Source organism: Pongo pygmaeus, chromosome 19, assembly GCF_028885625.2.
Source record: "Pongo pygmaeus isolate AG05252 chromosome 19, NHGRI_mPonPyg2-v2.0_pri, whole genome shotgun sequence".
Taxonomy (NCBI): domain Eukaryota; kingdom Metazoa; phylum Chordata; class Mammalia; order Primates; family Hominidae; genus Pongo; species Pongo pygmaeus.
The window spans coordinates 52,289,146-52,314,124 of record NC_072392.2 but is presented as its reverse complement, the minus strand read 5'-3'; the positions used below and the strand labels follow the sequence as shown (position 1 = coordinate 52,314,124).

Below are 24,979 nucleotides of genomic sequence, written 5' to 3'. Positions count from 1 at the left end.
GTGATCCACCCACTTCATCTCCCATCCCACCTTATCTCCTGTCCCGCCTCATCTCCCGTCCCGCCTCATCTCCCAAAGTGCTAGGATTACAGGCATGAGCCACCATGCCCAGCTGATACTTAAGTTGTGGTGGTGGTTCTTAGGGGTTTTTTTGTCTTTTTGTGTTTTGTTTTTTGTTTTTTGAGACGGAGTCTCACTCTGTCGCCCATGCTGGAGTGCAGTGGCGCGATCTTGGTCACTGCCACCTCCGCCCTCCGAGTTCAAGTGATTCCTCCGCCCTTTGAGTTCAAGCGATTCTCCTGCCTCAGCCTCCCGAGTAGCTGGGATTACAGGTGCCTGCCACCGCGCCCGGCATTTTTCTTTTGTAGTTTTAGTAGAGACGGGGTTTCACCATCTTGGCCAGGCTGGTCTTGAACTCCTGATCTCATGATCCACCCGCCTCGGCCTCCCAAAGTGCTGGGATTACAGGCGTGAGCCACCGCGCCCGGCCATTCTTAGTTTTTAACTTTATATTTTTGCTTTCTCCCATCCAAGTACCGACCCTGCTTAGCTTTCGAGATTTGGTGCGTTCAGGGTGATATGGCCATAGGCACCGGCCCTATGTTTTCTAACTCTGCTTGGACCCTTATAGTTCTACTCTTCGTAATAATTTTGTCCTCTACTGATAGCATACATTTTTGTTGTTTGTTTTTTGTTTTTTGTTTTTTTGAGGCGGAGTCTTGCTCTGTTGCCCAGGCTGGAATGCAGTGATGCAGTCTCGGCTCACTGCAACCTCTGCCTCCTGGGCTCAAGTGATTCTCCTGCCTCAGCCTCTCGAGTAGCTGGGACTACAGGCACACGCCACCGTGCCTGGCTAATATTTGTATTTTTAGTAGAGATTGGGTTTCACCGTGTTAGCCAGGATGGTCTCCATCTTCTGATCTCTTGATCCTCCTGTCTTGGCCTCCCAAAATGCTGGGATTACAGTTGTGAGCCACTGCACCCAGCCCCTAGCATACTTTCTGTACTACTGTTCTAGAAATGCCCTTCAAAATGCCAACTCTGTAGGTGTTTTTTTTTTGAGACGGAGTCTCCCCCTGTCACCCAGGCTGGAGCGCAATGGCTCAATCTCGGCTCACTGTAACCTCTGTCTCCTAGGTTCAAGCGATTCTCCTGCCTCAGCCTCCTGAGTAGCTGAGACTACAGCCATGTGCCACCATATCCAGCTAATTTTTGTATTTTTAGTAGAGACGGGGTTTCACCATATTGGCCAGGCTGGTCTCGAACTCCTGACCTGGTGATCCACTGCGCCCGGCCCACACTGTAGTTTTTTTAGCAGACAGTTTCATGGCCTACTTCACTAAGTAGATGGAGATATCCCCCCATCTTCCATGGAAATGTCTTTCTTTCCTGCATCTTATTTCTCTATCTTAGAAAAAGAGGAATCCAGTCGGGCTCGGTGGCTCACACCTATAATCCCAGCTACTTGGGAGGCTGAGGCAGGAGAATCGCTTGAACTCAGGAGGCGGAGGTTGCAGTGAGCCAAGATTGCGCCATTGCACTCCAACCTGGGTGAGAAGAGCGAAACTTCATCTCAAAAAAAAGAAAAAGAGGAGTCCTGGTCAAATTTACAGGGCTGACCTCTTCATAATATGTCCTTATTTCCAGTCATTACTTGCTCCTTAGTACTCTTTTGCCACAATGTCTTTCTGTAACTGTTCCCATCTGACTATAAAAATGCCTAGATTGTCACCATCATTTAAAAATATATATATATATATATATATATGCCCTTTACTAGTCCTTAGTGCCCAGCAACTATTTCATTAGTAAATGCCTTATGTGAGGGATCAGTACTACTTTCCTTTGCCCACCATCTGCTCTGTATAGCCCTCCATAATCTGGTGTCTGTGCATGTCACACTATGGAAACTATGCTCAGGAAAGTTATGAATGTCTCCTGATAAACAACTGTATTCTGTTTTGCAGTTTAAAGGTACTTCAAAAGCTTATTGATGCTTCTGTTTATTTTATCCCATCCTTATAGTTTTTTTCTATTGTTAATAGATGTTTGTGAAAATAGAAGGAGCACTAGTTCTAGTTCATGCTTTCTTTTGCTTTTCCGTAGCTTCTAAAACTAACAGTGAAAATGATATATTGAAACCGTAAATTATAGCTCTATACCAGATTTGTAATTGTGTATTTCATTGCTATTTGAAGTATAAAGTAATGGTTCTGTATCATTTATTGGGAAGGTTGAATTTCCATAGCTTCAAAATATTCAAATTTTTTTGCATGGATGTAGCTACCCTTTTCAAAATTTCCTTTTGATGAAGTCATTGACTAAAGCGTCATTAAAACAAAACAAAAAATTCCAAAAACCCTCCAAAATTCCTTTTTAAAGATAGGATGGCATACTTGCTGTCATTTTACAGGTAGAACACTAAAACACAGTAAATTACCTGGCCTCCAACTTGGTAGTCTGATTTTTTCTGCCTTGCTCTGGTGTTTTTGTGGTTTTGTTCTTACTTTTTGTGAGTTGTGAGGGGTTTTTTGTTGTTTATTTTTTGTTAGGTGTATAGACACACTTTTGGATGTCATATTTAACAGGGAAAGCAGAGTCATGGGCCTGAATAACAATTGAGTACAAATATTTATAAATTAGTTGAAGTAACTTTGATTTCAATGTTATACTTTAAAGTCTAGGTTATTTTACTACTGAGCATTAAAATGATAAAATATTTCCTTTTTTTTTTTTTTTTTTTTTTAGCTTGTCAGCTCATTTGCAGCTTACGTTTACTGGTCTCTTCCACAAAAATGGTATGTACTTAAAAGTAAATAAAGTGGCATTTTAATAGCAAGATACCTTTATGAATGTAAAAAAAGTGGGGCTTCTGAGTGTAAATTTATAAAATTATGTTTAATGGAAAAGATGTTGATTCTGATGTTTTTGAGCTTTAAGGTATGAAGGCTAATGATGAAATTTGTTTTTGGTGGGGCGGTGGGGCAGAGTCTTGCTCTGTCGTCCAGGCTGGAGTGCAATGTTGTGATCTTGGCTCACTGCAGCCTCCGCCTCCCGAGTTCAAGCAATTCTCCTGCCTCAGCCTCCTGAATAGCTGGGATTACAGGCATGCGCCCCATGCCTGGCTAATTTTTTGTATTTTTAGTAGAGACAGGGTCTCACCATGCTGGCCAGGCTGGTCTTGAACTCCTGACCTCATGATCCACCCGCCTTGGCCTCCCAAGGGGGCGTGAGCCACCACGCCTGGCTAATGGTGAAGATTTTAACAAATTGTCTTAGAACTTCAATAGATAAAGAATCTCCTCGGTAGAACCTTTTATGCATAAACATTTTGAATTAATATACTGTGTCATGTTTTTAAAAAACACAGTAAAACAACTGAAATAACCACTATTACCAATGGCATATATTAATATTTTAGATATTATTCAAAGGAAATTATAGAGTATATTACTCCAGTAAAAGCTCAAAGCATGCTGGAAAGAATTAGAGGTGTTTCAAAAATGGAAAAATACGGCCGGGCGCAGTGGCTCACGCCTGTAATCCCAACATTTTGGGAGGCTGAGGCGGGTGTATCGTGAGGTCAGGAGTTAAGGACCAGCCTGGCCAATATGGTGAAACCCCATCTCTACTAAAAATATAAACATTAGCCAGGCATGGTGGTGGGTGCCTGTAGTCCCAGTTACTTGGGAGACTTAGGCAGAAGAATCGCTTGAACCTGAGAGTTGGAGGTTGCAGTGAGCTGAGATTGCGTTACTGCACTCCAGCCTGGGCGACAGAGCGAGACTCCATCTCAAAAAAAAAAAAAAAGGGAAAATTACTTATCAGCTTATCCATCGTAATTCTGTGTATATGGCATATCTTATTATTATGCGATGGAATAAAACCATTATTAGAAACATGCCAGGTTGGTTGTCTTGGTATCGTTTATTAAGAAACAAAGATTGAAAATGAGTCCTGGTGGGCCGGGCATGGTGGCTCACGCCTGTAATGCCAGCACTTTGGGAGGCCAAGGCGGGTGGATCACAAGGTCAGGAGATCGAGACCATCCTGGCTAACATGGGGAAACCCCGTCTCTACTAAAATACAAAAAAAACTAGCTGGGCGTGGTGGTACACACCTGTAGTCCCAGCTACTTGGGAGGCTGAGGCAGGGGAATGGCTTGAACCCGGGAGTTGGAGGTTGCAGTGAGCCAAGATCATCCCACTGCACTCCAACCTGGTGACAGTGAGACTCTGTCTTTAAAAAAAAAAAAAAAAAAAAAAGAAAGAAAATGAGGCCTGGCCTGGTGGCTCATGTCTGTAATCTCAGCATTTTGGGAGGCTGAGGTGGGAAGATGACTTGAAGCCAGGAGTTCAAGACCAGCCTGGGCAACACAGACCCCATCTCTACAAAAATTAGCCAGATATGGTGGTATGTCCTGTAGTTCTAGGTACTTGGAAGTCCAAGATGGCAGGATGGTGTAAGCTCAGGAATTCAAGGTTACAGTGAGCTATGATTGCACAACTCTACTCCAGGCTGGGCAACAGAGTGAGACCCTGTCTCCAAAAAATCCCAAATTATTAGACTGGGCATGGTGGCTCACAGCTATAATGTCAACACCTTGGGAGGCTGAGATGGAAGAATTGGTTGAGGCTTGCCTGGGCAACATAGGGAGAACCTATCTGTGGGCAACATAGGGAGAACCTATCTGTAAGAAGTAAAAAAAGATTAACTGGGCACAGTGGCACATGCCTGTAGTTCCAGCTATTCTGTAGTCTCAGCTACTCAGGAGGCTGAGGTGGGAGGATTGCTTGCGTCTTAGAGGTTGAGGCTGCAGTGAGCCAAGATCACACCACTGTACTCCAGCCTGAGTGACAGAGTGAGACACTGTCTAAAAAAGACAAAAAGACAACCTTGCCAGTTGGCCAATTGTCAAAATGCTCTAATATAACCATTTTTTAATGACTCTTTGGGGGTTGGTTGTTTGTTTAGATGGGGTCTTGCTCGTGTCACCCAGGCTGGAGTGCAGTGGTATGATCAACTTCTGGGCTGAAGTGATCCTCCTGCCTCAGCCTCCTGAGTAGCTGGAACTACAGGCGTCCCCACGATGCCTGGCTAATTAAAAAAATTTTTTTTTGTTAAGATGGAATCTCACTACATTTCCCAGGCTGGTCTCAAACTCCTGGTCTCAAGTGATCCTCTCACCTCATTCTCCCAAAGTGCTGGGATTACTGGTGTGAGCCACTGAGACTGGCCCCAGTCAGGGTTTTTATGTAAGAAATTTGAAATCTCGTATTTGTATTAGTAGCTAATGTAACTTCTAGTTTTTACCTTAGATCTGGTCTATTTTTTATATAGAAGTAACCTGGGTAGCATTACGGTTTTTGTTTTCCTTAAATTATTTGTAATGGTCTGCTTAGAGTCCTTATTTCTAGTCGTCGTATTTTGTTTTCTGTGGTACTTCTGACGTGTCTAGACTTTAATTCCTCAGAAGCTTATAATTTGAATTTTATACATTCATTAGCCCTTTGTTCTCAGGGACCTGTGTAGAACACATAGTTTATCCATCACTGAAATTTTTGGAAAGTAGTCATATTAAGCTTTTTTCCTATCTACATGACAAAATATATAAAGTTCAACAATCGCTCAGATTTACTTTGTTTTTATTTTTCTTGATATTGAAGTAAAAGAGATAGTGAACTCTGTTGATACCTCTGTTTCCAGAAAATAATTCCTCTGTCACCCAGGCTGGAGTGTAGTGGTTTGATCTCAGATCACTGCAGCCTCTGCCTCCAGGTTCAAGTGATTCTCATGCCTCAGCCTCCCAAGTATCTGGGATTACAGGCGGGTGCCACCACACTAGCTAATTTTTTTTTCTTTTTCTGAGGTGGAGTTTCACTCTTGTTGCCCAGGCTGGAGTGCAATGGCGCAATCTCGCCTCACTACAACCTCTACCTCCTGGGTTCAAGCAATTCTCTTGCCTCAGCCTCCAGAGTAGCTGGTATTACAGGCATGCGCCACCATGCCCCGCTAATTTTTTGTATTTTTAGTAGAGATGGGGTTTCTCCATGTTGGTCAGGTTGGTCTCTTGAACTCCCGATCTCAGGTGATTTGCCCGCCTCGGCCTCCCAAAGTGCTGGGATTTCAATAGGCATGAGCCACCGAGCCCGACCCCTAATTTTTATATTTTTAATGGAGACAGGATTTCATTTCACCAGGTTGGCCAGTCTGGTCTCAAACTCCTGGCCTCAAGTGATTCGCCCACCTCGGCCTCCCAAAGTGCTGGGATTATAGGCGTGAGCCACCACGCCTATGTTGAAAATAATTTCTGTTATAACTTTGAAACTAGTAGAAGTTGGAAGTAGATATATTGTGTTTCTTTTCCATCCAAGGTTTATTTGTACCTTTTTTGTCTTCAATAATATTTTTAAGAAGCCAGGATAGAAAACCAACATGAAGTTCTCTAAAATGTACCAGGAGCAGTGATGCTTGCCTGTATTTCCAGCTACTGAGGAGGCTGAGCTGGGAGGATTGCTTGAGCCTAGGAGTTTGAATAGAGTCTGGGCAACATAGTGGGACCCTCTCTCAAAACAAGCAAAAAAATTTTTTAATTCTTAAAATGTGATTTTTTCTTCTTATTTTCTTACTATTAATTATTTTTTAGACAGAGTCTTGCTCTGTCACCCATGCTGGAGTGCAGTGAGCAGTCTTGCTTCATTGCAGCCTCCCGGGTTCAAGCGATCCTCTGACCTCAGCCTCCCAAAGGGCTAGGATTACAGGCATGAGCCACTGCATCCGGCCTCTTTTGTTTTTAAATGAAAACTTTTGTTTGGCAATTACTACTTGAAACTGCTTCTTAGAATGAATACACAAAGATTATTTGGGTACTATTTTCATGGTGAGTATTGTTCGGCAAATATTTTTGTTACTGCATTTAGACATTGGACTATTTTTTTGCTGTATTAAGGTGTTTTTATCCTGGATGCAACTTCCGAAGAAACTGATCAAATGTGTTTTACACACACACCCCCAATAAGAATGTTTTTAAGTAGAAAAAAAGTGTTGCTGGCCAGGTGCAATGGCTCATCCCAGCACTTTGGGAGGCTGAGGCAGGTAGATCACCTGAGGTAGGGAGTTTGAGACCAGCCTGGCCAACATGGTGAAGCCCCGTCTCTACTGAAAATAACAAAATTAGCTGGGAATGGTGTTTCATCCCCGTAATCCCAGCTACTCTGGAGATTGAATCATGAGAAGTGCTTGAATCTGGGAGGTGCAGGCTGCAGTGAGCCGAGATCGTGCCACTGCATTCCAGCCTGAGCAACCAAGTCAGACTGACTCAAGAAAAAAAAAAAAAAAAATTACCCGGGCTTGGTGGCGTGTGCCTGTAGTCCCAGCTACTCGGGAGGCTGAGGCAGGGAGAACTGCTTTAACCCAGGAGGCGGAGGTTGCAGTGAGTCAAGAACATTCCATTGCACTCTAGCCTGGGCAACAGAGCGAGACTCTATCTCTCAAAAAAAAAAAGTAAAGAAAGAAAAAATGTGTTGCCCAATGCCTTAGAACAAAAAAATTTTTTTGTATGTTCATGGATTCATCTATTATAATAGTTCTGGATGTTATTGAAGCTATTTGATGAATTAGTGATTTAATATTCAGTTATGAACTGTTAATACCTTTGGGACTTTAAAAACAAGTTATGGAGGACTACTCTAGAACCTTAAGTTGTAAAGCCTTTGTTAGTTAATTTACATGGAGAATATAGACTATGGTATTCAAAATTAACACTCCTAAATTTTTTGTAAGCCAAGATATTCTTCTAGATAGTAAATAATATCTTGATTTTTGTTATCCCATTTAAACTGTAGAGAAATTCTGGGGAAAGCTTCTAAAAATAGCCCTGTCTCTACGTTTTATAATGTTTAATGTTTTTTGAAATTCATTTGTTATCCTTTTGGCCACAAGTCTTGGTCAGATCAAGAACTTTTTAGTTTAGTTGTCTCTATGCATTCATAATGAAACATGTATAATAGTAACTAATTTAATTCAAATGTTATCTTAATAATTTTTCCAGTAGATTTTAGGAGAAGAAAAAAATTGAAGATGCTTATTTTGAACGTGGTTGTCTCCTGCAATTTTTTTTTTTTTTTTTTTGGAGATGGAGTTTCGCTCTTGTTGCCCAGGCTGGAGTGCAATGGTGTGATCTCGGCCCACTGCAACCTCTGCCCCCCACCCCTGGTTCAAGCAGTTCTGCCTCAGCCTCCCAAGTAGCTGAGATTACAGGCTTGCACCACCGTGCCTGGCTGATGTTGTATTTTTAGTAGAGACGGGGTTTCTCTGTGTTGGTCAGGCTGGTCTCGAACTCCTGGCCTCAGGTGATCCACCTGCCTCGACCTCCCTAAGTGCTGGGATTACAGGCGTGAGCCACCACACCCGGCCCTCCTGCAACTATTTTCATTTATGCTTTCTGCCAAGAAGCTTTAACTGTATTTGTCAGAATTACTTTTGACTAGCAGTGTATTATCATAAATGTTAAATCTTCAAGCCAGCCCAGTTGCATGTGCCTGTAGTCTCAGCTACTTAGGAGGCTTAAAACGGGAGAATCACTTGAGCCCAGAAGTTTGAGACCACCCTGGGCAACATAGCCAGACCCTTGTCTGAAAAACAAACACAAATATTAAATCTTCAAATTAGAAATATTCAGTAAATATGGCCAGGTGTGGTGGCTCACACCTGTAATCCCAGCATTTTGGGAGGCCAAGGCAGGTGGATCACTTGAGGTCAGGAGTTCAAGACCAGCCTAGCCAACATGGTGAAACCCCATCTCTACTAAAAATTAAAAAAATTAGCTGGGTGTCGTGGTGTGCACCTGTAGTCCCAGATACTTTTGGGAAGCTGAGGTGGGAGGTTCATTTTAACCCGGGAGGCAGAAGTTGCAGTGAGCCAAGATCGCCCTATTGCACTCCAGCCTGGGTGACAGAACGAGTCTCTGTCTCAAAAAGAAAAAAGGAGTTAGGAAATATATATAGAAATAGAAACGTGTAGATGTGTTTTAGACACAGGATCTCACTCTTTCACCCAGACTAGAGGGCAGTGACAGGATCATAGCTCACTGCAGCCTTGAACTCCTTGGCTCAAGAGATCCTTCCACCTAGCCTCTGAGGGTAGCTAGGACTACAGGCACATGACACCCGCCACACCCAGCTAATTTTTTGACATTTTGTAGAGACGGGGTCTCTGTGTTGCCCAGGCTGGTCTTGAACTCTTGGCCTTAAGTGATATTCTTGCCTTGGCCTCCCAAAGTGTTGGGATTACAGGCATGAGCCACTATGCCTGGCCAGTGAATATTTTTTATACTTAAAACCTGGGCATGGTGGCTCACGCCTGTAATCCCAGGTACTCAGGAGGCTGCCTTGCTGATGTGTGAGGATCACTTGATCCCAGGAGCTTGTGACTGCAGTGAGCTGTGATTGTGCCACTGCACTGTACCTTGGGCAACAGAGCAAAACCTATATCTAATGGAAAAAAAAATTACAGCATATAGGACGGTAATTATATTTGTTTTGTGAGTGGTTTATTTACACTATATATAAAGGCTTTTAAAGAGTTTGCTGTAAGTTTGGAACTGATTTGAGGAAAAAAGAACGAGTGAACTTTTGAGAAGTCTTATTATGGGAAATCTCTGTTTGAAGTTCCCTGACTTGTTAGCAAAATGAATACCGTGTTCATATATTTTTAAAATACATTTTAAAATACTGATTTTCTATTTAGATAAGCCATCACAAACTCAGAAAATGAACAAAATTCTGTTACCCTGGAAGTCCTGCTTGTGAAAGTTTGCCACAAAAAAAGAAAGGTAATGTCAACAAAATGATATTGGTAGATTAAATGGAATAATTTGCTTAATTGGACATCTTTATGCATATATATTGTATTTTAAAGCTGAGTTTTAAATTTTGAAAGCTTAAGAAATATGTTGATGGCCTAATTATAAAACTGATAACCTCTTTTGCCAACTCGCATATCTGTGTAGTTTTTCTAGTCTTTTAATAAGTGTCTGTACAAAACTTTCTCATAGGAGTCTGGAAATGGAGAAGCTGTGTTTTAGCATCTGGCATAAATTCAGTTGCTTTTTTACCATTTCAATCTGTTAGCGTATTTCTTAGCTATTTGTACCCATTGACATTTTAGATAAGGGCTAAGAGAAAGTGTTTTCCACAAGATTATCCTTTGTAACACTGCCCTCAGGCAAAGAAATTTTGTTGTCAGTGTTATTAGCCATTCACTTATTAGTACATTGCTTCAAATTTTTATAAGGTAAAGTTATTTCACCATAGAAACAAGTGTTAAGATGTTTCCTGGTCAACCGATGAAAGCCAACATATGTGCCTTTAGTTGCCTCAAGTCCTCGAGTGTTTCAAGAGGAGTAGGAACTGGTCTGGGTCCAGGGTCCCAGTGCTGATATTCTTCCAAGACCATAGGCCATACGGGCCTCAATCATTGGGAGGGAGTAGACTAAGGCACCTCGGAGGCAGCAGTGGAACTTTATTTTTGAAAGTTTATGTAAAGGCCGGTTGCCGTAGCTCACACCTATAATCCCAGCACTTTGGGAGACAGAAGTGGGCAGATTGCTTGAACCCGGGAGTTAAGCATCCTGGGCAACATGGCGAAACCCTGTCTCTACCAAAAATACAAAAATGAGCTAGGCATGACGGCCTGTGCCTGTAGTCCCAGCTACTCGGGAGGATTGCTTGAGCCCAGTAAGTCAAGGCTGCAGTGAACCATGATTGCACCACTGAGCTCCAGCCTGTGCGACAGAGTGAAACTGTCTCAAGGAAAAAAAAAAAATGTATGTAAAGTTAGGAGATATCACTCCTTGCCAGGTGCAGTGGCTCACGCCTGTAATCCAGCACTTTGAGAGGCCAAGGTGGGCAGATCAAGAGGTCAGGAGATCGACTGGCTAACACAGTGAAATCTCGTCTCTGCTAAAAATACAAAAAATTAGCCAGGCGTGGTGACGGGCACCTGTAGTGCCAGCTACTTAGGAGGCTGAGGCAGGAGAATGGTACGAACCCGGGAGGCGGAGCTTGCAGCGAGCCGAGATCGCACAACTGCACTCCAGCCTTTATCACTTCTTACTCCTAACCTCCATACACATTACAAGTGATATGAAAATCCAAGATACATTACTTAGAATAAGATATGAATATAGTCTTTCTTATGTTCAAAAAAATGTATCAGGGGTAATCATTTTCCTGGAAGAATATACACAGCCAACTGCTAGTATTAGTCATCTCCGGAGCGTAAGACCTGGGGGTGGGTGAGAATTCATAGTTTTCACTTTATAGTCTTATAAAATAGAAATTTTTTTAGACTGTATGTATTCTATTTATTTTAAAAGAAGTAGCTGCTGTAAGATACTGTCATAAAGGTCTTCTGATCCTTCCAGTTTTTCTAGTATGCATTTTCAGTGTAACTAATCATACAATAACAGAATATCACTCAGAATATGATCATTGGTAGATAAAACCAGTTTTGTTTTTGTTTTTTTAAGGATGATGATCCTTTCTGTTAAACAACATATTTTAACTATATGGATTTACTGTTTCATAATGTAGTTGTTGACCATGGGATTATTAGTCATTTTTTTTATTTCTAATGGTCCTATTAGTCATTGTCATGTTAAAATAGAACATTTAAGAGATTTGATAAAAGTACATGAGTTGAACATTTAGCATGGTTTTTTTGTTGTTGCTAAAAAGCCTTACCAGAGAGATTTAGCATGCTTTTAGTTCTAAATTTGTAATATACAACTGTTTCAGATCACTGTTAGCTAAATATTAGATGTACTGTATCATAATTTCATTATGTTGGAGAAAACCTCAATTGCTTTAATATTTGGAATATAGGTATTTCGAATTTTTATTTTTGCTTCACAGTTTTCAGAACTATGGTTAGAATTTTAACATTCCATTTGGTAATCATGGCCTATCTCCTGTGTTTCCTATAGCTGTGATTAGAAGTTTTATTATAATTCTTATTGCTTATGTACAAATAAACATAAATTAATAATCCTTACCTTTGCAGGATGTAAGTTGTCCAATAAGGCAAGTTCCTAGAGGTAAAAAGCAGGTGCCTTTGAATCCTGACCTCAATCAAACAAAACCTGGAAATTTCCCGTCCCTTGCAGTTTCCGGTAATGAATTTGAACCTAATAACAGCCATATGGTGAAGTCTTACTCGTTGCTGTTTAGAGTGACTCGTCCAGGAAGAAGAGAGTTTAATGGAATGATTAATGGAGAAACCAGTGAAAATATTGGTAATTTTTTTTTTTTACTAGATTTTATCACTGGAGATTAAGATGGTCATTGAAAATGATTGTACCAGTGTTCCTTCATGATAGTCATGGTGCTGAGTCTTAAAGCAAACAGTGAATTCACCTCCACCTCAACATTTTGTTGTGCAAATTTTCAAACATAAAGGACAATGAGGAGTATTTTATAGTGAACACCTATCTACTTACCTCTTAGATTCAACAATGAACATTTTATTATACTTGTTGCGTATTTATCCCCCTACCCATCCCTCTTTTCTTCCAACAATTGTGAATTCATCTTTGAGGTATTCATTCAACAAACACATAGGTGCTGGGGATGATTTAATTTAATCCAAGATGATTAAAACATTCAGTCCTATCCTCCAAAGTCTCACAACCTAGTGTAGGGAAATATACATGAAATATATCATTGCAGCAAAATGATGAGTGGCATAATACAGGTATATGTGAAGTTCAGCAGAGAAACACGTTGGAAGAAATAATCTTTGACTCTTTGAAGTATTGTTTGAAGTTTTTGGAGAGTTACCATGAGTGAGAAGGAGTTTGCCTAGCAAAGATAATTCTAAACAGCAACATTAGCATTTGCAAAGATGTGGGGTTAATGTTGTGAGTGTTAAAAAGAACATACAGTAAAAATGCAAAATTGGAAAACATGTGGTCTGTATATTATTGCAACTTTAGTGTAATTCGTACCTCATTTGGGATAAATGTAGCATGTTTTATGTTAAGGGACCATATATCATAACACATTTTTGTTCTAATATTTGATTTATGAGAAATGTTTGTTAAATTTAGATGTCAATGAAGAGCTTCCAGCCAGAAGAAAACGAAATCGTGAGGATAGGGAAAAGACCTTTGTTGCACAAATGACAGTATTTGATAAAAACAGGTAATGTTGATGAACAAGTGAGGCTCCCACAATGTTCTGGAAATGTTTTCATTCTGAAGCAGAATATAATTATTTATATTGATTATTTCATTGCCTTTGTTTCTTTTTATTCTTACGGATGAAAAAACAAATTTGCAAACACTGAATTTTTGTCTGTTTCATAGAAAACAATAATTAAGGAACTATTTGGATAGATAGCTTAGTTAAACTTACTTATTTGGCAAATATTTTCTGAGTGTCTACTCTTTGCCAGACACTGTTCTAGACATTAAGAAGGCAACAAAATCCCTGCCTTCACCATGGAGCTTAACTTTTAGTGGAGGAAACAGACCACCACCCAAAAGATCAACTAATGTCACTTAGTGATGAGTGTTGTGAAGAAAAATAGAGAATAAATGGTTACTGTTTTAGAGAGATATCCTCTGGGAGGAGGTAATATTTGAGAAGAGACTTAAATGGACTGGGCCCTACGTAAATCTTGGGGTTATGTGTTTATTAAAAATTAAGGAAGAGGAGCTGGTCATGGTGGGTATGCACCTGTAGTTGCAGCTACATAGGAGGCTAAGGTGGGAGGATTGTTTGAGCCCAGGAGTTCAAGGCAGCAATGAGCTATGATCATGCCACTGTACTCTGGCCTGAGTGACAAAGTGAGATCCCATCTTTTTTTTTTTTTTTTTTAGGATGGTGTCTCACTGTGTCACCCAGGCAGGAGTGCAGTGGTGCAATCTCTGCTCACTGCGACCCCTCTGCCACCTGGGTTAGAGCAAGTCTCCTGCTTCAGCCTCTGGAGTAGCTGGGACTACAGGTGCGTGCCACCACGCCCAGCTAATTTTTTGTATTTTCAGTAGAGATGGGGTTTCACCGTGTTAGTCAGAATGGTGTCGGTCTCCTGACCTTGTGATCCGCCTGCCTTGGCCTCCCAAAGTGCTGGGATTACAGGCATGAGCCACCATGCCTAGGTGAGACCCCATCTTTTTTAAAAAAAGAAAGAAGGCCGGGCGCAGTGGCTCACACCTGCAATCCCAGCTCTTTGGGAGGCTGAAGCGGGTGGATCACGAGGTCAGGAGTTTGAGACCAGCCTGGCCAAGATGGTGAAACCCTGTCTCTAGTAAAAATACAAAAATTAGCCGGGCACGGTGGCGTGTGCCTGTAATCCCAGCTACTCAGGAGGCTGAGGCAGGAGAATCGCTTGAACCCGGGAGGCAGAGGTTGCAGTGAGCCGAGATCATGCCACTGCACTCCTTCCTGGGGATCATACCACTGCACTCCTTCCTGGGTGACAGAGCAAGACTCTATCTTAAAAAAAAAAAAAAAAAAAAAAAAAATCATGTATAATCATTGTGTACCTCTGTGCATTTGGTACAGGATGGCAAGAAACACAGACTTATAATAATTTCTGCAATTTCTATTTGGAAACGAAATATTTTAGTGAAAATATCACCAGTGAAAGAATGTCTGGGAAGCAAATCCAGCATTTTTTCTTTTTGAGACTGGAGAAAGAAACCTATGCCGTCATTTCTTGTAGCAGGCTGCGTGCTGGTAGTTAACAGTTTATTGTCAGGTATAGGACAAAGAACCAGGGAAAGTAACTAGGCCATTCTTCCTGTTGTTTATTTTTTATTTATTTATTTGTTTATTTTTGAGACGGACTCCTGCTGTGTCACCCAGGCTGGAGTTCAGTGGCATGATCTCAGCTCACTGCAACCTCTGCCTCCTGGGTTCAAGCGATTCACCTGCCTCAGCCTCCTGAATAGCTGGGATTACAGGCACCTGCTACCATGCCCAGCTAATTTTTGTATTTTTAGAGAGATGAGGTTTCACCATGTTGGCCAGGCTGGTCTGTAGCTCCTGACCTCAGATCATCCACCTGCCTCAGCCTCCCAAAGTGCTAGGATTACAGGTGAGCCACCGTGCCCGGCCAGTGTCTTCTTAAAGTCAGAAATTTTATTGTGGATCGAAGATTTAAATGGAAAACAGTAGAACCATAAATGTACTAGAAAATAGTGGTCATGTCTGGGGGGGAAACAATTAGAATGAGGCGCATTGGACTTCATCGATGCTGTTAATTGTTCTATTTTAGGCAGCATGGGGTATGTTCTATTTTCTTTTTCAATCCCTGTACCTGACACATATGTTTACACATTTCTTGTAAGAAAAAGATAATACTTTTATTTTAAAGAAAAAGTGCCAAGAAGAAACTGGGAGAATTTCCCCACAGCAGCTTATTTTGAAAATATTCATCCGGGCGTGGTGGCTCACGCCTGTAATCCCAGCACTTTGGGAGGCTGAGGCGGGCGGATCACGAGGTCAAGAGTTCGAGACCGTCCTGGCCAACATTGGTGAAACCCCATCTCTACTAAAAATACAAAAATTAGCTGGGCGTGGTGGTGTGTGCCTGTAGTCCCAGCTACTCAGGAGGCTGAGGCAGGAGAATTGCTTGAATCCAGGAGGCAGGGGTTGCAGTGAGTTGAGATCACGCCACTGCACTCCAGCCTGGTGACAGCGAGACTGTCTGAAGAAAAAAAAAAAAAAAATTCCAAACTATAGGAAAGTTGAAAGAATACTAAAGTCATTTAATATCCACATACCTTTCATCTAGATTGTATCTTTTGTTAACATTTTGCCACATTTGATTTATTTATGAGTATATATTTTATTTCTGTGCTGAACAATTTGAAAGTTGGCTTTATTCCTCATTTATAAACTCTCTTGCATGTATCTCCTAAGAATGAAGACATTTTCTGGTATAACCACCGTACACTTATGAGGAAAATTAAAATACAAATACAATACTATCTCCCCAGTTGACCTCAATAATGTCCTTTATAATTTGTCCTGTCCCCACCCCGATTCCATAGCTAGATGTCATAGTTCTTCAGTCTCCTTCAATTTGGAATAGTCCTCTAGCCTTTCTCCCTACCTTCTGTGACATTTTTCCCCCAGTATAGGCCTGTAGTTTTGCAGAATGTATCTCAATTAGGACGTCTGTGATGATTTCCTCTTGATTAGCTTCAGGTTAAACATTTTTGGCAGGGATTCTAATGAGGGATGTGTTGTTTACGTACTACATCACAGACAAAAGGTAATATTAGGTTTGATCACTCAGTTAAAATGCTGTTCACAATATTTCTCCATTGTAACAGTACTTTTTTTCCCTTTTATATAAATCAGCATATAATTCTTATGCTAATACATGAAGCTGAGTAAATATCCATTTTCTTCCCATAGCCTTTCACCCAATAGTTTTAGCATCGATTGATTATTTTTGCTTGAATAAATTATTCCTTTGGCAGTTGGAAAATGGTAATTTTCTAACATTTCTTCCACATTTATTTGCATTTTTTTTATAAAGAAGAGCATTCCTTCTCTGCTCCCACTGCTTCACTTGACTAACCCTAGAAATATCTATGTGTGTGTGTATATATATATATAGACAGACAGAGAGAGAGAGAGAGAGAGAAACAGGCAGGCATGGTGGCTGATACCTGTAACCCTAACACTCTGGAAGTCCAAGGCAGGAAGACTATTTGAGCCCAGGAGTTTGAGACCAGTTTGGGCAACATAGCAAGACCTCGTTCCTAAAAAGAAAAAAAAAAATTTTTTTTAAGTTACATGTGAATTTAAAAAGAAGAGCATTCCTTTCCTCAGCTTTGATATTTTAAAATCAGTATGGATTAACAAATTCTATTTATTCAATTAGTTTTAATCTATTGATACTGTTATTTTAATGCTCAAATTGTCTCATATTTGGTCAGGAGGAGCCCTTCTAAGTAGGCTTCTGTGTCCTGTTTTGTTGCTATTTTTCCTGATTTTCTAGAATAGTAACATTTACCAGAATCACCTTCTCTTTTTTTTTTTTTTTTTTTTTTTGGAGACGGAGTTTCGCTCCTGTTGCCCAGGCTGGAGCGCAAAAGCACGATCTCAGCTCACCGCTACCTCTGCCTCCTGGGTTCAAGCGATTCTCCTGCCTCAGCCTCCCGAGTAGCTGGGATTACAGGCATGCGCCACCATGCCTGGCAAATTTCGTATTTCTAGTAGAGACAAGGTTTCTCCCTGTTGGTCAGGCTGGTCTTGAACTTCCGACCTCAGGTGATCCTCCCACCTCAGCCTCCCAAAGTGTTGGGATTACGGGCATGAGCCACTGCGTCCGGCCTACCTTCTTCTTTTCTTACCTCTGCTCTGAAGTTGTGATTTCTTCAAGGAGTCCTAATTCCTTATGGAAGAATAGTATTTTTAAGCCAAAATCTGCATGTTAGATGTGTAAAAATTGTTTTTAAAATCTCACAGAGGGCTGAGTGCAGTGGCTCACACTTGTAATCTTAGTACTTTGGAAGACCAAGGTGGGAGGATCTCTTGAGCCCAGGAGTCTGAGGCTGTAGTGAGCTATGATTGTGTCACTGCACTCCAGCCTGGGTGACAGAGCGACTGTCAAAAAAAAAAAACGAAATCCAGTTAATTCCTTGAAATAATAACCAATATTCAAAAGCCATATAGGAAAAGAATGCAAAGTTGAACAAAATAAAAATCAAAAACTTCTTCAGAAAACAAAAAAGCCACCATAACCAAAGTCAAAAATGACAAGATGGGGAGAAATTATTTTCAACTTGTCTTTTAGGTAGATACCTCATTCTTGAATGTAAACAGGTCATACTAATTTTAAAAGACCACTGCCCAATAGAAGAATGGGCAAAGGAAACAATAAAAAGTTTACCAAAATAGATATATATGGTTCTTAAACAATTAAAACGATAAAACATCTGAATTAAAAGTACACTGAGATGAGTTTTTTCACTTATCAGATTGACAGAGATCAAAAAACTTGATAAAGCACTTGATGAGGCTGTGGGGGAAAGGTCTCCACATACATTACAGATAGGGTGCATTGGATTGTAGGTATCAAATGTACACCCACAAAATGGAATAGTATGTATCTATGTAAAAGCATAAGGAAGCTCCTTTGTGATTTAGAAATACATGAATTTATTACCTATTTGAATAAAGAAATTAGTTTTTAAAATAAAGAGTTGAATGGCTTTGCTGATGTACTATTGAAGTTGACTAAATTTAAGTAGTACAGCATAGAGAAAAGACAAAAATTCTTAAGTGTCAATCATTTGGTTTTAAGAGACTTTAGAGACAGACACCTGGATTCATTTGCTAGATCTGGCTATTTACGGTTTGATTTGAAGGCAAGTTATTTAACCTTTTCTTGCCTCAGTTTTCTCTTCTGGCAGTGGAGTAATAGTACATAGTTCATAGCATTGTTGGGAAGATTAAATGAACCATGTAAAATCTTTATAATAGTGCCTGGCACATAGTGAACACTCAATAAATGTCAGCTGTTTTTATCTAATAGAATTTCTCTAAGAGTGATGAACAGAAGCCAGTTTCTTGATATATACAGTTAATTACTGAGCATGGTTGAAGAATGGTGTTTAGTAGTGGTTACTAGTGTTTAAAGTATGGAAAAAATAAATTATACATAGACACATACGTACACATACCTTAAAACTATATTGTGTGAATATATTTGAATTATTTGATTCAATTAGTATTCCATGAAGTGTTTATTGAGCACCTATATGTGCCAGGTGCCCCCAGAATTCCATAGTTACCAGATTTGTCATTATAATAATCAGTTTACTGGTCAAGTATAAAAGTAAAGGATTCCAGTTCAAACAATTACTGTAGTTAAAAGTAACAGAATTCTTAGTGTTTCTCTAAGACAAGCATTGTAACACTGTTATCTTATTTTTAAAAATACAAAGCCTGGGCTGGACGCGGTGGTTCACGCCTGTAATCCCAGCACTTTAGGAGGCCGAGGTGGGTGGAACAGGAGGGCAGGAGTTTAAGACCAGCCTGGCCAAGATGCAGAAACCTGTCTCTACTAAAAATACAAAAATTAGCCGGGCATGGTGGCACGCGCCTGTAATCCCAGCTACTCGGGAGGCTGAGGCAGGAGAATCGCTTGAACCTGGGCAGCAGAGATTATGGTGAGCGGAGATTGCACCACTGCACTCCAGCCTGGGTTGCAACAGAGCAAGACTCCGTCTCAAATGAATAAATAAATAAAGCCTGTACTTACGCTTTATATTTAATGTTGACAACGTACCAGGTTTTGAGACCTCAGGCATATTATACTTTACATGTTTAGAGTTATATCTGAGTAGCTACAGTAATGAATTCCTAGTAATACAGTTTTTAGTGTACCTCATTAAAATTGCTTTCATCAGGAATGGAGTGTAGGTGTATTTTTAAAATCTTGTTGGGTATGTAAGCTAGTTTATAAATTTAATAAATGGTTTTAGTATAAATCTAAAGATGTAGAATTTGTGTACTTATAGTAATAACACAGGTTACGTTAAAGTATATGTGTTTGTCTAACAGGCGCTCACAGCTTTTAGATGGGGAATATGAAGTAGCCATGCAGGAAATGGAAGAATGTCCAATAAGCAAGAAAAGAGCAACACGGGAGACTATTCTTGATGGGAAGGTACGGACTACTTAGAAAGTTGAGCACGTTATAGTTATGAACTCCCGTTTTTGATTGATGTTTTCTTCCCCAAATGCTAATTCATGTTGGAAGTAGAGTCCTTTGTTTTTTGTACTTTAAAAAACACAAGTAAGTGATCTAGTCAGAGCATTTAACGGAGGGTATCATTCTTTTTTTTTTTTTTTTTTTGTGAGGGGGAGTCTTGCTCTGTTTCCCAGGCTGGAGTGCAGTGGCATGGTCTCGGCTCACTGCAACCTCCACCTCCCGGGTTCAAGCGATTCTCCTGTCTCAGCCTTCCGAGTAGCTGTGATTACAGGTGCGTGCCACCACGCCTGGCTAATTTTTTTTTATTTTCAGTAGAGGCGGGGTTTGACCATGTTGGCCAGGCTCGTCTGGAACTCCTTACCTTGTGATCCACCCACCTTGGCCTCCCAAAGCGCTGGGATTACAGGCATGAGCCACTGCACCCGGCCACACAGAAGGCATCATACTTCGAGAGCCAGACTGCCTGATTCAAATCTCTGCTCCTAGCTATGTGGCGTTTGGCAAGTTACTTATCCATGTCTCAGTTTCTTCACCTGTAACATGAGACATAAAATTGATGGATTAGATGAAATAATAAAATATTTAGTACAGTGCCTGGCATACAGTAAGTGCTCGATAAATGTTAACGGCTATTTTAAATTCTATTCATTGTAATGGCAGGTAATAAGGGATGACTAGTCATACGTTTATCAAGAAATCTGCAGAATTTAGATTAAGCATACTTAAAATAACTTTTAAGAGATGAAGAGGAATTCATACATTTCTTAAATAGGTAGATTCAAAACTAACGATGTCTTTTATTTCTAAATATGTTAGGTCAGTGTACCATCCAATGCAAAATCTCATAAGGATTTTTTTAAGCCTTAAAATTAGTTCCAAGTTAATCTAGAAGGACAAGTATTTAGTAATAGTAAGAGAAATTTTAGAAAAATATTTTGAGAATTTTTACGTACCAGTTGTAGTATGATATACAATATACAGTAGTACATACCATAAGGTTAAGAGAACTTAAACTCTATGGTATAAGCATAGGAATAGACAAGCGTATCATTCAGGCATAGTCCTGAAATAGTTTGATGTATATTTGAAATTTAGTTTATGATAAAGGTGGTGGTATAGCTATGTGAGAAAGAGAAACTGTTCATTAATTGTGACAACTCTTCTCCAGTCATCTGGAAATAATCTTAGACCTAATACATTCTGGAAGGCTCATAAACATGTAAAAATGAACATTCATAGGCATGGAAAAAAAATAGGTGAATGTTAATATATTGCAGTGAGGAAGACCCTTCTAAGGATGATTTAAAAGTAAGAAAGCATAAAGTAAAAATTGTCGGGTTAAAATTAGTCATTTTTATACTGCAAAATATCTAAAGTTACAAACAAATTATGGAATGGGGGAAATATCTGTAACACAAAATGCTAATATGAATACATAATATTGTGAATTATAAAACAAGAAAAAGATACGCAGTCTAATAAGAAATATGTGTCAAGGACTATCACGCAGTTCTTAAAAAAACAAATATAGATGGCCAGCAAACTTTTAAAGCAGTACTCAACCTTATTAGTACTCAAAGGCATGCAAATGCAGAGATAACTACTTTTGAGAGTTCAACAAAGATTAAAAGTTTGACAGTTTCTAGTGTTTTAGGGATGTGAGGACACATATACTCTCAAATAATATTTTGATGTAACAGTAAGTTGGGGTCGGGCTCAGTGGCTCATGCCTGTAATCCCAGCACTTTGGGAGGCCAAGGCGGGTGGATCACCTGAGGTTATGAGTTTGACACCAGCCTGGCCAACATGTCAAACCACATCTCTACCAAAAACACAAAAAATTAGCCGGGCATGGTGGCAGATGCTTGTAGTCCCAGCTACTTGGGAGGCTTAGGAATATTAACTTGAATCTGGGAGGCAGAGGTTTCAGTGAGCTGAGATTTTGCCACTTCAACTTTATCCGGGGAGACAGAGCAAGACTCTGTCTCAAAAAAAACGTTGATACAGTCTTACTATAGGGCAGACTGGCAATATATATAAAGTTAAAATTGTATATTTTAACAGTCCAAGGCTGTGGTGAGCCATGATCGTGCCACTGCACTGAAGCCTGGGCAACATAGGAAGACCCTGTCTCAAAAAAAAAAAAAAGGGCCAGGTGCAGTGGCTCAACACCTGTAATCCCAGCATTTTAGGAGGCTGAGGCGGGCAGATCATGAGGTCAGGAGTTCAAGACCAGCCTGGCCAACATAGTGAAACCCCATCTCTACTAAAAATATAAAAATCAGCCGAGTGTGGTGGCACGTACCTGTAATCCCAGCTACTCAGGAGGTTGAGGCAGGAGAATTGCTTGAACCTGGGAGGTGGAGGTTGCAGTGAGCCAAGACCACATCATTGCACTCCAGCCTGGGCAACAGAGTGAACCTCCATCTCAAAAAAAAAAAAAAATGTAAAAAGGGAGTATAGGGCCAGGCGCGGTGGCTCACACCGGTAATCCCAGCACTTTGGGAGGCCGAGGTGGCTGGATCATGGGGTCAAGAGATCAAGACCATCCTGGCCAACATGGTGTGACCCCATCTCTACTAATAATACAAAAAATTAGCTGGACACAGTGGCGAATCCCTGTAGTCCCAGCTACTCTGGAGGCTGAGACAGGAGGATCGCCTGAACCTGGAAGGCGGAAGTTGCAGTGAGCTGAGATCATACCACTGCACTCCAGCCTGGTGACATAGTGAGACTTCGTCTCAAAAAAAAAAAAAAAGGAGTATAAAAAAATCTTTACAGAAGAATGACAATATAGAAAAAATAGAAAAGTCTCCATTTTCTAATCACTATAGTAATATTTGATTTGGGCAAGAAGCAATCCAGATGCAACCATTAAGTAAAGATTATTATGGGACAGAATATTCACACTGTTTCTATCATTCCATAGATCACTTGTTAATTACAAAAGGAAAAAGAGGCCGGGAACGGAGGCTCACGTCTGTAATCCCAACACTTTGGGAGACCGAGGAGGGTGGATCACCTTAGGTCAGGAGTTTGAGATCAGCCTGGCCGACATGGCAAAACCCCATCTCTACTACAATTACAAAAGTTAGGCAGGCGTGGTAGCAGGCACCTGTAATCCCAGCTACTTGGGGGGCTGAGGCAGGAGAATCGCTTGAACCCAGGAGGTGGAGGTTGCAGTGAGCCAAGATTGTGCCACTGCACTCCAGCCTGGGTGACAGAGTGAGACTCATTCTCAAAAAAAACAAAAAAAATGCCCTTATTCTTAGCAGACATATTCTTAGCAGAAATTAGGGGTAAAGTGCTATGAAATCTGCAGTTAACTCTCAAATTGTACAGGGAGAAAATTTATTAAAGTTAAAAAACATGAATATTCATAGATATACATATATGTGGGGGCAGGTAGGGAGGGACGCACAGACAAAATATGGCAAAATGGTAACAACTGGTGATCACTGAACTATTCTTGCAACTCTGAAAAGTTTAAAAAATTTCAAAGGTATATTATTTTTGAACTGCTCAGGAGGTTTAAATTTTTGAGTTTTTAAAATAAGCAATGAATTGTGAGGAAGTCTGAGAAGCCACAGACTTAAGAGATAAGATGAAAAATAAGGAAAGTAGAATCACAGTAATAAGAGGAACAGAGTTTCAAAATGCTGTGATCAGTCAGTAGCTGCAATGCAAAAGAAAGTTAAATTAAGGACCAACTCAGTAAAGACAACTGGATTCAGCAACTGGCAAGTCAGTGATGACCTAGGGTACAGGAGCTTCATTGAAATAGTAGAGTTGGGCCACACGTGGCCCACACCGATAATCCAGCAGTTTGGGAGTCCGAGGTAGGTGGATCTCTTGAGGCCAGGAATTCAAGACCAGCCTGGCCAACATGGTGAAACCCCATCTCTACTACAAATACAAAAATTAACCCGATACAGTGGCGCACCCCTGTAATCCCAGCTACTCAGGGGGCTGAGGCATGAGAACTGCTTGAACCTGGAAGGCGGAGGCTGCAGTGAGCCGAGATAGGGCCACTGCACTCCAGCCTGGGTGACAGGGGAAGACTCTGTCTAAAAAACAAAAAATAGGCCGGGTGTGCTGGCTCATGCCTGTAATCCCAGCACTTTGGGAGGCCGAGGCAGGCAGATCACGAGGTCAGGAGATCGAGACCATCCTGGCTAACATGGTGAAACCCCGTCTCTACTAAAAATACAAAAAACTAGCTGGGCGTGGTGGCAGGCACCTGTGGTCCCAGCTCCTCGGGAGGCTGAGACAGGAGAATGGCGTGAACCCGGGAGGTGGAGGTTGCAGTGAGCTGAGATTACGCCACTGCACTCCAGCCTGGGCGACAAAGTGAGACTCCCTCTCAAAAAAAAAAAGAAGTAAACTGGGTATGTACCTTTAGAGGTGGTGTACATTTTCAGCATTATACGTGAATATAAATGAGTGGCAATAGTTACTTTGGTCCACAGATTTTTGGTATCTTAACTAGTTTTGGATCTCTTCCCCTAAAGGGATTGCCTGTTGAACGTTGTTAGGAATATAAGTACTGAAGGCAAACTGCCTGGGTTTGAATTTTCTACTGTCCCTTGCACCCTGCCTGGCTTCAAATCCTAGCTCTGCTTATTAAGTTCTTTTAAGGGGATGACCTTTCAGCAAATGTCTTAGCTTCTGCTGTTTTCCCAAGTAAATGGACACAATAGTTGCTACCTTGTGAAATATTCATGTAATTGACCAGTGTTTACCAAGTAGCATCGGTGTTTAGTTTCAGTCATTGCTGATTCTTCCCTTGGACTGTGAGGGGGTGTTGGGGTGGGGGATGGTGTGCGTGTGTAGCACTTAATTGCCTGCCGAAAGGAAAAGATACTTTTGATAACCGACAGGCAGCTTTTCTCTGCTTTTGTGTCAAAAGGGAAGAAGGGAGTTTGGAGAGGGAAATGAATTCTCTGTAACACTAAGCTCTCTTCCACAAAAACAGAGGTACATAGAATGTGTAATAATTTACAGAATTTCTAGACTTCAACGATCTGATTTTTTTAAATTTATTTTTATTTTTTCAGGTTGAGACTGAGCTAAAGTTAATCTGTGGCAATGTTCTGGATGTACTGGACAAACACCTCATTCCAGCAGCTACCACTGGCAAGTCCAAGGTTTTCTATTATGAAATGTAGGTTCTATACTAAAAATTAACAAGTGTGCTTCAATAAATTTAAACATTCTCAGGAATAATTGGCTTTGTTTC

General features: G+C 40.7%; 1 pseudogene; it reads left to right on the top strand.

Annotated features, from left to right (window-relative positions):
• Positions 1-24,979, top strand: part of LOC134738632 (polycomb protein SUZ12-like) — a 46,841-nt pseudogene extending 21,862 nt beyond the window's left edge.